Here is an 11,628-nt window from a genome sequence, read left to right on the forward strand (position 1 = left end):
ACTCAAGAATCGGTCGAATAAGTGCCTTATAAGCCATTTCCTTCGTGGGTACGTGATATTTACTAAAGATCTGTCCTGTGAATCTCAGTCTGGCATCTTCTTTTCCTACTATTCGTTTTATCTGATCATTCCACTTAAGGTCGCTGTGCAGAGTCACTTTTAGATCATTTACGGTATATGCTGTTTCCAGCAGTTTGCATCAATAATGTAGTTGCACTACAGTAGATTTATGTCTTATGCATGTGGAATATGTTACATTTATTTAAGTTCAGGGTCAATTCATTCAACGACAGTGCGGTACGGTGTAAAATGCCTTCCTGAAGTTAAGGAACACTGCATCAATCTGTGCGGCGTTGTCTACGGAGCTGTGGATCTCATGGAGGAGCAGAGAGAGCTGTGTTTCGGAAGATCTCTGTTTGATGAATCTATGTTGGTTTTTGTAGAGTTTTTTGCTCTCCGAAAACTTCACAATTCTTGAGCATAAAATATGTTCTGTGGTTCTACAGCGTCGACGATGTAGGTCTATAATAGTGTGTCTGTCCTACTGCCCTTCTTGTAACCGGCAATGACGTGCGCTTTTATGGGGTTGTTACACATCGTTCATTGCTTCAGTGATCTACGATAAAATGCTGCTAGAAGGGGAGTAAGCTCTTTCGCACAATCTTTGTAGAATCTTTTCTACGTATCTCATCTGATCCTGATGCCTTTTCTGTACTAAGCGATTGTAGTTGTTTTTCTGTTCCGTGTACGGTTGTCTCCTTGTCTGCCATTTAGAGGTTCGTACGATGACTGAAAGCAAGGACTGTGTAACGATTTTTTCCGCGGTGTAACAATTTCGAAACACAGAATCACTCTTTCGGTCTTCTCTCTGCTATTTTCCGTTTCGGTGCGAATGAATAGATGATTCCGAACCTCTTACTGATTTTACATAAGACCAAAACCTCTTAGGGTTTTTACTCAGATCGGTTGACAAATTTAACTTTCAGAATTATTGAACGCTCCTCTCATGGCACTCCTTATGCTTATTTCCGCTTCGTTGAGCTTTTGTTTGTCAACTAGATTTTGACATCTCTTGAAACTGTGATGAAGCTGCCGGTCGTTGTAGCCGAGTGGTTCTAGGCGCTTCAGTTCGGAACCACGCGGCTGCTACGGTCGCAGGTTCGAATGCTGCCTCGGGCATGGATGTGTGTGTGTCCTTAGGTTAGTTAGGTTTAAGTAGTTCTAAGTTCTAGGGGATTGATGACCTCAGATATTAAGTCCCATAGTGGTCAGAGCCATTTGGACCATTTGTGATGAAAGTCATTTTACTGTTTTATAATACTGTCATCACATATAAAATATTTTAGATACGTCAAGTCACAAACAGTGTTATAATAAATGTGTAGAACAGTAAAACGAAGGAAATAGTCTTGCATTGTTCTTGACTGATATAGGTCGTTATTAGAGTCGCATTATCTCTCTTAGCAAAATCATGATATCAGATATGAAATGTCCTGTCGAAGGTCATTTTCCGTCTCTGGCGATCTTGATGTCGACTGGTCTTTATACTCAGTCTTCCTTCCGTCCCAAGCAACCGTAAATGCACTGTGCCGTAAATGGGACCAAAGCTTTAGATACAGATGCAGTAACAGTAACAAGTTTCGCGTATTCTATGCCTGTTAGTGAAAGACTTTCGGCGTCGCATTAAGACAGTAACCAACTTTTACCTCACTTTGCAGCAGTGCACTTCTTTTCACAGTGGCATTCTGGCAGATTAGAGTAAAGTAATATCTACATTTGTTACCAAAAGCGTCACATTGTTGCTACTCATACTAAAAGACTTGAACAGCAATCTAGAAATAATACCCTCTTTCACGACGGCCATTTTTATGCAAGTCATGGGTAAGACAGAAATAAACACATGTCAAACACAACCAGAACGAAAGCGCTGCCACAATAAAATCGTAAACAGCGCTAACACTCAGTGAAAAGAGCACATGCCCTAAATTATTACACACCCTACTTTAGAACGCTGCGTGTCCTAAGCGAACTAAACTGATACATGGTCACGGATAAGTACATGCCGCGTATAAAGCACAGCACGCAGTCTCACCTGCCATCTGGATTGTGCATAGTAGTTCTTGCACAGTAACTGTCAGCATCTGGAGGGGAATGAGTGTTTGTCCAACACAGCAAAACTTTCTGTTTAGTTTTGCCACGAAGCGACAATGTTTCAAACACTTCCGTCATTAAAATAAATGACTTGCGCTTTTCCAATCGAGTCATCCGAACATGCTTGACGTGCTAGTCCCGTATTGATTCCCAGTTCAGTATAGTTTTGCTACCTGACGAATGTTCTACGTAGCCAGAACTCTACCAAGACTAAATAATTTCACCCGTGTCATAACCAAATGGTTCAAATGGCTCTGAGCACTATGGGACTTAACATCAGAGGTCATCAGTCCCCTAGAACTTAGAACTACTTAAACCTAACTAACCTAAGGAAGCACACACATCCAGGATTCGAACCTGCCACCGTAGCGGTGGCGCGGTTCCAGACTGAAGCGCCTAGAACCGCTCAGCCACTCCGGCCGGCTCCCGTGTCATAATCTTGAGGCTACATCTACACGTATATGATTACACTGCAATTCATAATTAAGTGCCTAGCAGTCTTGGGTAAAGTCAAATTCTCTCCAAACTTCATCGTGGCAGAGTTTCTGTGAATATTAAAAGATTTTGAGAGGAACCAATGGTGAATTGAAGCCTGCGGTAATTTTGTCGCACATGGTTGGCTAACTTTATTGAAGTTGCACTTTTCACAGAAGACAGGTGCCTTTTTGGCCATACCGAGAGAAGAAAGCAAGAAAGACAGATCTGCAGGTGATGATTCAAGCCAGTTCGAGAATTTTTTAAATTTAAAGTACTATGACTGAAATGCTGACCAATTAATTACATCGCTGTAAAGCTTTGGATTTTGCCGATTCTTTGAAGTTTAAAAAGTGTGTTTAAAAACTGCTTTACAGCCTCTGGCTGAATGACGTAACTCCCGCAAGATTTTCCTCTTTAAGAATTAGTGGCAGCTGAGTTTCCCGAAGTGTCTCTATCTCTACATGTCTTCGTTGGTCTCTGGATCACAGTTCGACTTCGGACTCATGACTGAAGACAGTTCTACTCCAGTCAAAGAGATTCCACGCCGAATACGTTTTTGGAGACGCCCCAGACAGCACTGGGATACCAGTGTGGCTTTCGCCCGCCATACAACCCATATACCAGGAGTGATCTTCTGGTGTTCCATTTCATTTCATAGCAGGATCTCTTCGGTTGCCATCCGCGGTGCCATTACAGCTTAGCGGTACGTCAACGATATTCGAAGCCCCGTTTTGTTACTCTTAAAGGAAGCCATCCTGAGCCCACATTTCAACGAAATAATGCCCACCCGCACGCTGCGAGAGTTTCTACTGCACGTCTTCGTGTTTGCCAAATCCTACCTTGGTCAGAAAGATCGCCAGATCTCTCCCCAATCCGGAGGACTTTCGAACCAGCTCGGGATTGCATTAGGGTCAGAGGTAAATAAATAAATAAATGTCGTGTGACTGGGGCCTCCCGTCGGGTAGACCGTTCTCCAGATGCAAGTCTTTCGATCTAGTGCCACTTGGGTGACTTGCGCGTCGATGCGGATGAAATGATCATGATTCGGACAACTCAACACCCAGTCCCGGAGCGGAGAAAATCTCCGACCCAGCCGGGAATCGAACCCAAGCCCTTGGGATTGACATTCTGTCGCGGTGACCACTCAGCTATAGGGGGCGGACAGGTTCAGAGGTAGACCAAAGCGTTATTGGCTTGCTTAATTTGTGAAGCTCTTGAAGAACTCATGCAATTTTTCTGAAACTATAATTATTTTTTCGTCTGTGCGTGTAAATCACATTTCCGTCTCATTCGGACAATTCATCGTCGTTTGGAGAAGGAAATAGAACCTGCCGTTTCTTAGGAACTATTACAGCAATCGTCTTAAGCGATTCAGGGAAAACATAAGTGTCGATGGCCAGACTGGAAATTGAACCATCGTTCTCCCGAAAACCACAACGCCAATTCGATTAATATACCTCCTGTGGAAGCGGAGCAAAAATCTCATATCAACATCTGAAACATCCCCTTAGAACAATTATACGAAACTGTGCTTAAACTGACACTACAATGGCAGACAACAATGCAAACCAGCCACAGACTGCACACAGCACAGCCAGCGATTTTCATACAGAGCGCTACGTGGCGTTACCAATAAGAAAACCTAAACAGCCTACTTACATAGCCCCCATGCTCCCCACAAAAAATATTACAAATTGTTTTGGGCAGTGGCCAATACAGATTTGATTTTTTTTTTCATAATTACAATAACAAAGAAATGAAATGCACACACTTATCGATACAATGTTGGTCAAAAGCTAAAATTTTCTCACAGTCCATAAAGACAGTCGTGATCATTCATCAAAGTAAAATTGCAGTGTTTTTCTCAAAGTCGGAGTAGTAAAAGAAAATGCACACGGAAGTAGTGGATTTCCATGCAGTCTTGAAGAAGTAGTGTTGTTCTTCCAATGGAAAGACAGTGCTGACTCTTGATATGCAGCAGGTAATGGGCCACAACAGAGCAAACCCACAGCAGACTCAGTCGAAGTTGGAGAATATTGGTAGGTAGGTCGTCACAGAGCAGACCCACTGTAGTCCTGGTAGAGATTATGGTATTGGTGGGCCACCAGAGGTGCAGACTCACTGCAGTCCTTGTAGAAATAATGGTATTGGTGAGTCATCAAAGGTGTAGACCCACTGTAGTCCTTGTAGAGATGGTTAGCAGCCAACTGTTGCGACTGTGCAGGTGCACAATCACCATCGAAGAGTCTTGTGGACAATATAGCAAGTCCATAAACCACCACTTGTCCACTCACAAAGAATTTGTTTGAAATGTCCTTAGAACCAGCAAAGCTGTTATCCAGTCCCTTGCTGAATTATTAACACACGTGCAAACACTATCAGTCCCTACTTCTCACATATTGTCCATATACTATGACCAACAGAAACGTGTGCAGTGAAATGATACTTATTTTGAAGAACTGGTGTCTATACACTTATAAATTTAAAACATAAAAATACAATTACAAAGGCACAAAATACATCATTAAAGAACATAACAATACAGATAACATTTGTAGTAAAACGAGCTTTACAAAGGAATAGAAATAAACATATAGATCAGTGTTACAGGAATTATGACATAAGTAAATACATAAAAGATCAGAATTATTATTGAAACATCAACTTCACACATGAGCATTAAAACAGAACAGAATAAAAAATGTCTAAACATCTTTACAAAGAAAATAACATATTATCAGAAAAATTCTACAATGGAAATCTTATTACCTAAACAGGACAATCACAGATTCACATAGCGTAATAACACAAAATACAGTACAGGGTTTGTTTTCAGTGTGAAATTTGGTACTGCAGTCCAACCCAAAACGTCATTCTGTAGATCTTTCGTCTTATCTCAACATTTGTTTCCAGCAAAAATATCCTATCCAAGCATGCTTTCTGTATTTTGTTCACATCTTCTTTCAAAAATAGTTTTCCTCCACTGTACACTACTTTTTTGGCCAAATCATTTTCTTATAGCTTCTCAATGCATTTCTTCCAATTCATCACAACTCGTTCTCTTTTATAGCCTACCCCATCTTAAGCTAACTTAAATCTACTGAGCTCAGATACTAACTAAGGGACGAGGTAATGCAGCAGCACAAATCAATTAATACAAACAGCAATGACAAAAAAATGCAAGTAAGCAAAGCAAGCAGCAATAAATGTAATAACTTATACCTAAACATGACAAAATCACAAGCAGAAAAAATAGTACTCTAAAGACAACAACGCAGTTAAGTGAAATGTATATTCACATCTTAATGTCTATATCATTAAAGTGGTGCACCACAAAACTAATTCTACAAAAGATATTACCAAGTAGTTGAAAAGAAAATTAAGTATGCAGTAACTGTTATTGATCCCTTCTTATTGTTCTTTCCTTTCCAAGTGCTCCTTTTTCGAAGAACGTGGATCATAAAATGATTATTTAATAAATCTGTTGACAGAAAGTGTTCACATTAGCAAATGCATTTAATTTTATTTTATAAAACCAATGCAGCAACACAGCTGGAAACCGGATATCAAACGAAATAAGCAACTATGAAAGGCAAAGCATAAAAATATCATTCAATAGTCTTGTGACATTTCATAAGTTAGTACAAATTCTCTCAACTCTCGTAGAAAGACACTTGTCATTATCAGGTGTGCAGATGTAAGTAAGCATCTTTCCAAGTAACGAGCGTGTCGTTTTTGCGATGCTTTCTACAAAGGAATGTCAATAGCGAGGATACTGGCCTCTTTTTTTTCACCTGTGACTCTGAAAGGCACACACTAATGATTTTCTCATGGCGGCTGGCACACCTGGCCGATCACAACGCATTACGTCACGGTCACTTACCTTTCTTACCGAAATACGACAGCAGTTTCCGCTACAGTGACAGTCTCATGTAAAAAATATTTTCACAGGTTGAGAATTTGCGTTACAAACGTATAGAAAATAAAATCCTATAAATATAAGAGTGCCCAAAAAATTTTCGACAGCATTGTAATACATTCACGCATGTACACACTTTTCATAACTCTTAAAGTACGATTCTCGGTTTCCAAAATCCTTTTTCACAAACCAGAGTCCCTAACCACTACTCATTATTCCTTACCTTATTACACATATACATATTCGTCGACACTTCTTCAATATTTCATCATAACAGATACGTAGCATAACCAAATAACTCATATAGCATCAGCTTAAACATACCTCAGCAGCATAATTCACATCGTCGTCGTAATAATAACATCATAACACCTCAGTCAAATCTCAAAAACGCCATAGCTTTCTGCAATAATTTCAAAACCTAAAAAAAAAATTCTCTGCTCATGGCAAAAGCGTCATCTACCTAAAACGTACTTTAAAAATCATGATCCCATACCAAATATGTCATTCAAAGCTCTCATAGTATCACAATGGTTCCGAAAAAATATGAACAGTTCAAAAAGTACAGACAAAATACAATTTCATAAGTGTGAAGTTATCCACCTGTGTAATTGCGTAAACATGTGTCACTGACGTAGTAAAAATATGTTTGTTTCTCTGTCAAATAATCAGATAGCTGTGTAATTCTGTGTTAGAGAAATATGGTACCGATGTGTAAAATTGTATAAGCAAATACCATATTAGCTAGGGCTCCTTGTGCTTGCCAAACACATGGTACACAAAGTAGGCGTGTACCCCCCTGAGGATTAATGTAATTATATCCTCAGGTGTTACAGATTACAGCAATGGAATGAAATGTATCACGGAAAACCTTTGTACCATTGTACTTCAAATATATTTAAAAATAAATGTTTTAAGTACAAAATTAACCACTCAAATACGTGTACTGTAGCGATAAACTGTGCGTCTTGTTGTAAGATAATCTCTGTGGAAGTGTCGTAGTTATCGTCGCCGAAAGCTAAGTTCTGCAGAAGTCAATGTACTTACCTCATGATAAACAAAAGTGAAATGCTTTGCGTATAGATATCGTAGTTACTACGCTTATTGCCGTGATGAAGTAAGTACTGTACTGAAACGTATTGTTGTGCTACAGAAAAGGCTGTCTCATTGTAGCTATACCACAAAGTTACTACTAGAACATGTTTTCTTTTCCAGAAGAATTCAGAAAAACTATGCAAATATAAAACAGATAAACGGCAAAAGCAACATTGTAAATTGTCACTTATTAGTAGAGTCGTGATAAAATCGTGCAGCTGTCAAATAAACCAAATACTAAGTCATCTTTAATGTCACAAAAACAACTTGAAATAAGGAATGTCTTTTCAAGTAAACCAAAATGTTGCATTAAAATCTCATTAACAGTATATGTTCTAAATATGTAAGCCTTATAGTCGTTACGTAATCGTGCAACTAACAAGCAAGAATGTACAAATAAAACACTGTGTCGTCTGTTCACTATAACAATGCATTCGTAATTTCTGTTTAAAAATGTTCCCTAGGCTCTAGACTGGATAGTTAACTTCAAAACATTGTTGCATGTTAACAGTTTCTCAGTGTGACAAATTGTACTAGTAGCGTGAAGTGAAAAAATTTTGTGGCAAAGACTAAGTTAAAAAGCAGATTATCTCTCAATAAATGGTTTTACATGTGAAATATGGTGCAATTCTTCTCTCTTCATAGTACTCAGAGTTTCAACTTGAATGCAATTATCATGCGGTAAACGTCGGTAAAGAATACTGGAGTTTTTCTCAAGGTTAGCGCCTATGTTACTTTTCTCTGAGCCAGCCGGCGCACGTGGCTGCCTGCGGTGCGAGTCATTGTCTGCTATCTCTTTGTTGGCGTGCGTCGTTATTGGATTTAGGAGACCTAACTTCTACAAATTCACCTTGCCGAGAGGGCGCAGCTCTGTTTGAATCCCGCCAGTTCTGATGTAATTCCGGTCTGTCGTTACGATTATATCGTCTGTCGTCATGTCGGTAGTTCCTGTGGTTTCTTTCTTTTCGGTTAAGTGGTGGAGAATTTCTCTCTGAATATCACTGCGCGGTGGACCCTTGCGTCTGAAATTATTCTGTCTCCCGTGATAATAATTATTTTGGCTCCCGTATTGTCTGTTTCTCTGATTGTCTCTGTGAAAGTCATTACCGCGGAAATGCGATATTTCTCTGTAATTATTGCTACTCTGCCAATGATTGTCATATGGGTGGTGTCTGTTTTCGTCACGATTTACGTTGTAAGAATAGGCTTGTCGTGTCCAGTTATTATTTCTTTCATCGCGGAATTGTGACGGATGTGACCTGTAATTGTTGTGTTCCTGTTTTCGCGTTCCGCGATTGTCAGTGTCAATTTCTTGTAACAGTCCCTGAAAAGCTTCAATGTCCTCTTTGCAACGTCCTGCCAAAATAATATGTCGTAAATGTTCAGGCAATTTGATTAAGCAAATGCGGATGAGTTCTGAGGGGCTGTATGGGTTTGTAAGATACTGATTCTTATGCAACATGTCTTCAAAATATTTCACAGGACTGGAAAATTCAGATTGTTCGAAATGTTTCATCATAATGATGTTATGTTTTACTCGGTCTTGTGTAGCTTGAGACCAATATGCTGAGAGGAAGGCATGATAAAATTCTCCTTCACTGTGACAATCGTGAATGACCGATCGCATTCTTACAGCTGGTTCATTCTCTAAGTAGCCAACATAAATTCTAATCTGTGCTCTAATGACCAGTTGGGAGGAAAACAATGAGTGAATTGATGGAGCCACGCTTGTGGATGAACGTCGTTGCCATAATTCTTAAGTGTTTTGAATTTACGTGCAGTAATGAATAGCTTATAGTCAAAATCATCGTGTCGGCGAGTCGCACATCGCTCATTGTTACTTCGTTTCGGCGGTTCCATCTCAAAATTCAATGTACCTTGCCAATTTCTTTCACAATTTTCGAAGTGTCTTGTGTTATTATTTTGTGGATGTTCCGTATTTCTAAGTTCCTCTTCCCGTGTTGGAGCGCGAGTGTCCTCTGAAATATGTAATTTTTGTATTACCTGCGTCAACTAATCTTGTACTTCCCGGATTTCTCTTTTGTATTGCGTATTAATTTGATTCTGATTTTGTCTGAATTTCTTAATTTGCTCATACTCTTCTGTGTCAGTGATGGCTACAGGTCTTGTGTCTTTCAGATCATCATCTACCTTTGCAGATAAATTAGTGAATTGATCCGAAAGTTCGGCTAATTTCTCCGATAGTGTACTTATTTCCTCAGTGTGTTTTTCTGAACCAAATTTCAGAGTGTCCATTTGTGTTGAAATCGTATCTACTGTGTCTTTTAAGTTTTGCTGAGTTTTTGCAAGTTGCGTAACCGAATCGGTAGATGCAACTGAGTCAGTTTTAGCTTGCAAGACCTCATGATTTTCATGAACAATAGTTTGCAGTTCTTTTATGGCTGCTTCGTGATTCTGTAATGCATTTTCATGTCGCGAAAAAATAGGTTGAAAATGCTCACAAATTTGTGTTTTTACGTCATTACAGACTTTTTGACATTTCGATTCAATGTTATGTAACTCATTAGTTAAATCTTCACGTGTTTGTTCAAGGGTGGTGTCTAACTTTTGAAGCTTTTGTTCCATTGTGTCCAACTTTTGAAGATTTTGTTCCATTGTGTCTAACTTTTGAAGCTTTTGTCCCATTTGTTGCATTAATTGTAATAACAATGCACTGGTGTCTGAAACATGTTTCTCAGTGCTATTCGGCAATGCATTTGAACCGGCAATATTCGCAGTTTGAAAAACAGAAAATGTGTCTTGACTTATTTGAGAAAACGGTGAGGACGTAAAACCTGAATCTACAGTATTTGCAAGATTGTGCCCTGTCATTTCGGAATCCTGAGGCGAGCTGTTGCCGACCGATCGATCGATAATGCTTCCCTGTTCACTAATTGTTTCACTGCCTACACCATTATTTGCAGCCCGCTCCATTTACCTACGCACAATTACCAAATTACTACTTTGAACATTAGTTAATTCGTTACATGGTGGCGCTAACACACTGCTTTCGTCTTCACTGTCATTTCTCAGTTTACTTGGGAGCCTAGTATTACGTTTTTCACACGCCATTATTGTCACAGTATTTCACACGGCAACACAGAAAAACACAGTTTGAAGAGCAAAAATAAGAGAACACATTAACATAGCAAATAATATCTAGTTAATTGCAAACGCAGCTGCGAAATACTTGGTGCAACTCTACATGCATGCCAGAACTGTTTTACTGTACAACAATGAAAGACTACAACTACAAAAAAGATTCTCTCTACAATTACGCGCTAGCAATAAACAAAATCTACACTAATTACACAAACTACAAGAAAAAAATCAGAAGATTCCAGTGAGGTATCCTCGGCTAAGGGTCGAGATATGAAACATCCCCTTAGAACAATTATACAAGACTGTGCTTAAACTGACACACAATATTTTTAGCGCAACGCAATCTGACTTTCAAAAATCCCTACAAAAGAATGGCCCTGACTAACATTAACCTATACGTTTCACTTATCACTTACCTCACAAAAATCTTGGTTACTCGAACTACTGCAATACAGCGAGCACCACTACTACCAGCTAAATAAAAGATTCAAACTACTGAAGATCTTCGGTCCGGTTCTGGATGCAGATTCAGGGCAATGGAGGATCAGATACAACCAAGAGCTTGAGGAACTATACCAGCAACCCAACATAGCAGGAACTGTCAAAGCCAAACGAATGCAGTGGGCCGGCCATGTGGCCCGGATGGAGGATCACAGATGGCCTCGGAAGCTCCTGTATTTCACACCTACAGGAAAGAGACCGCCAGGGAGACCCAAGAAGCTTTGGAGGGATGGACTCCATGAAGATTTAATCCAAGTGTGAATAGATGTGAACGGATGGCAAATGGCAACAATGGAGAGAATACAGTGGAGGAGGAAACTTGTAGATGCGTGCGGGCCACTGGGCCTGATGACGTAGTAGCAGTAGTATAAGGCGCAAACTAC

Source organism: Schistocerca gregaria, chromosome 2, assembly GCF_023897955.1.
Source record: "Schistocerca gregaria isolate iqSchGreg1 chromosome 2, iqSchGreg1.2, whole genome shotgun sequence".
In the NCBI taxonomy this organism is placed as follows: domain Eukaryota; kingdom Metazoa; phylum Arthropoda; class Insecta; order Orthoptera; family Acrididae; genus Schistocerca; species Schistocerca gregaria.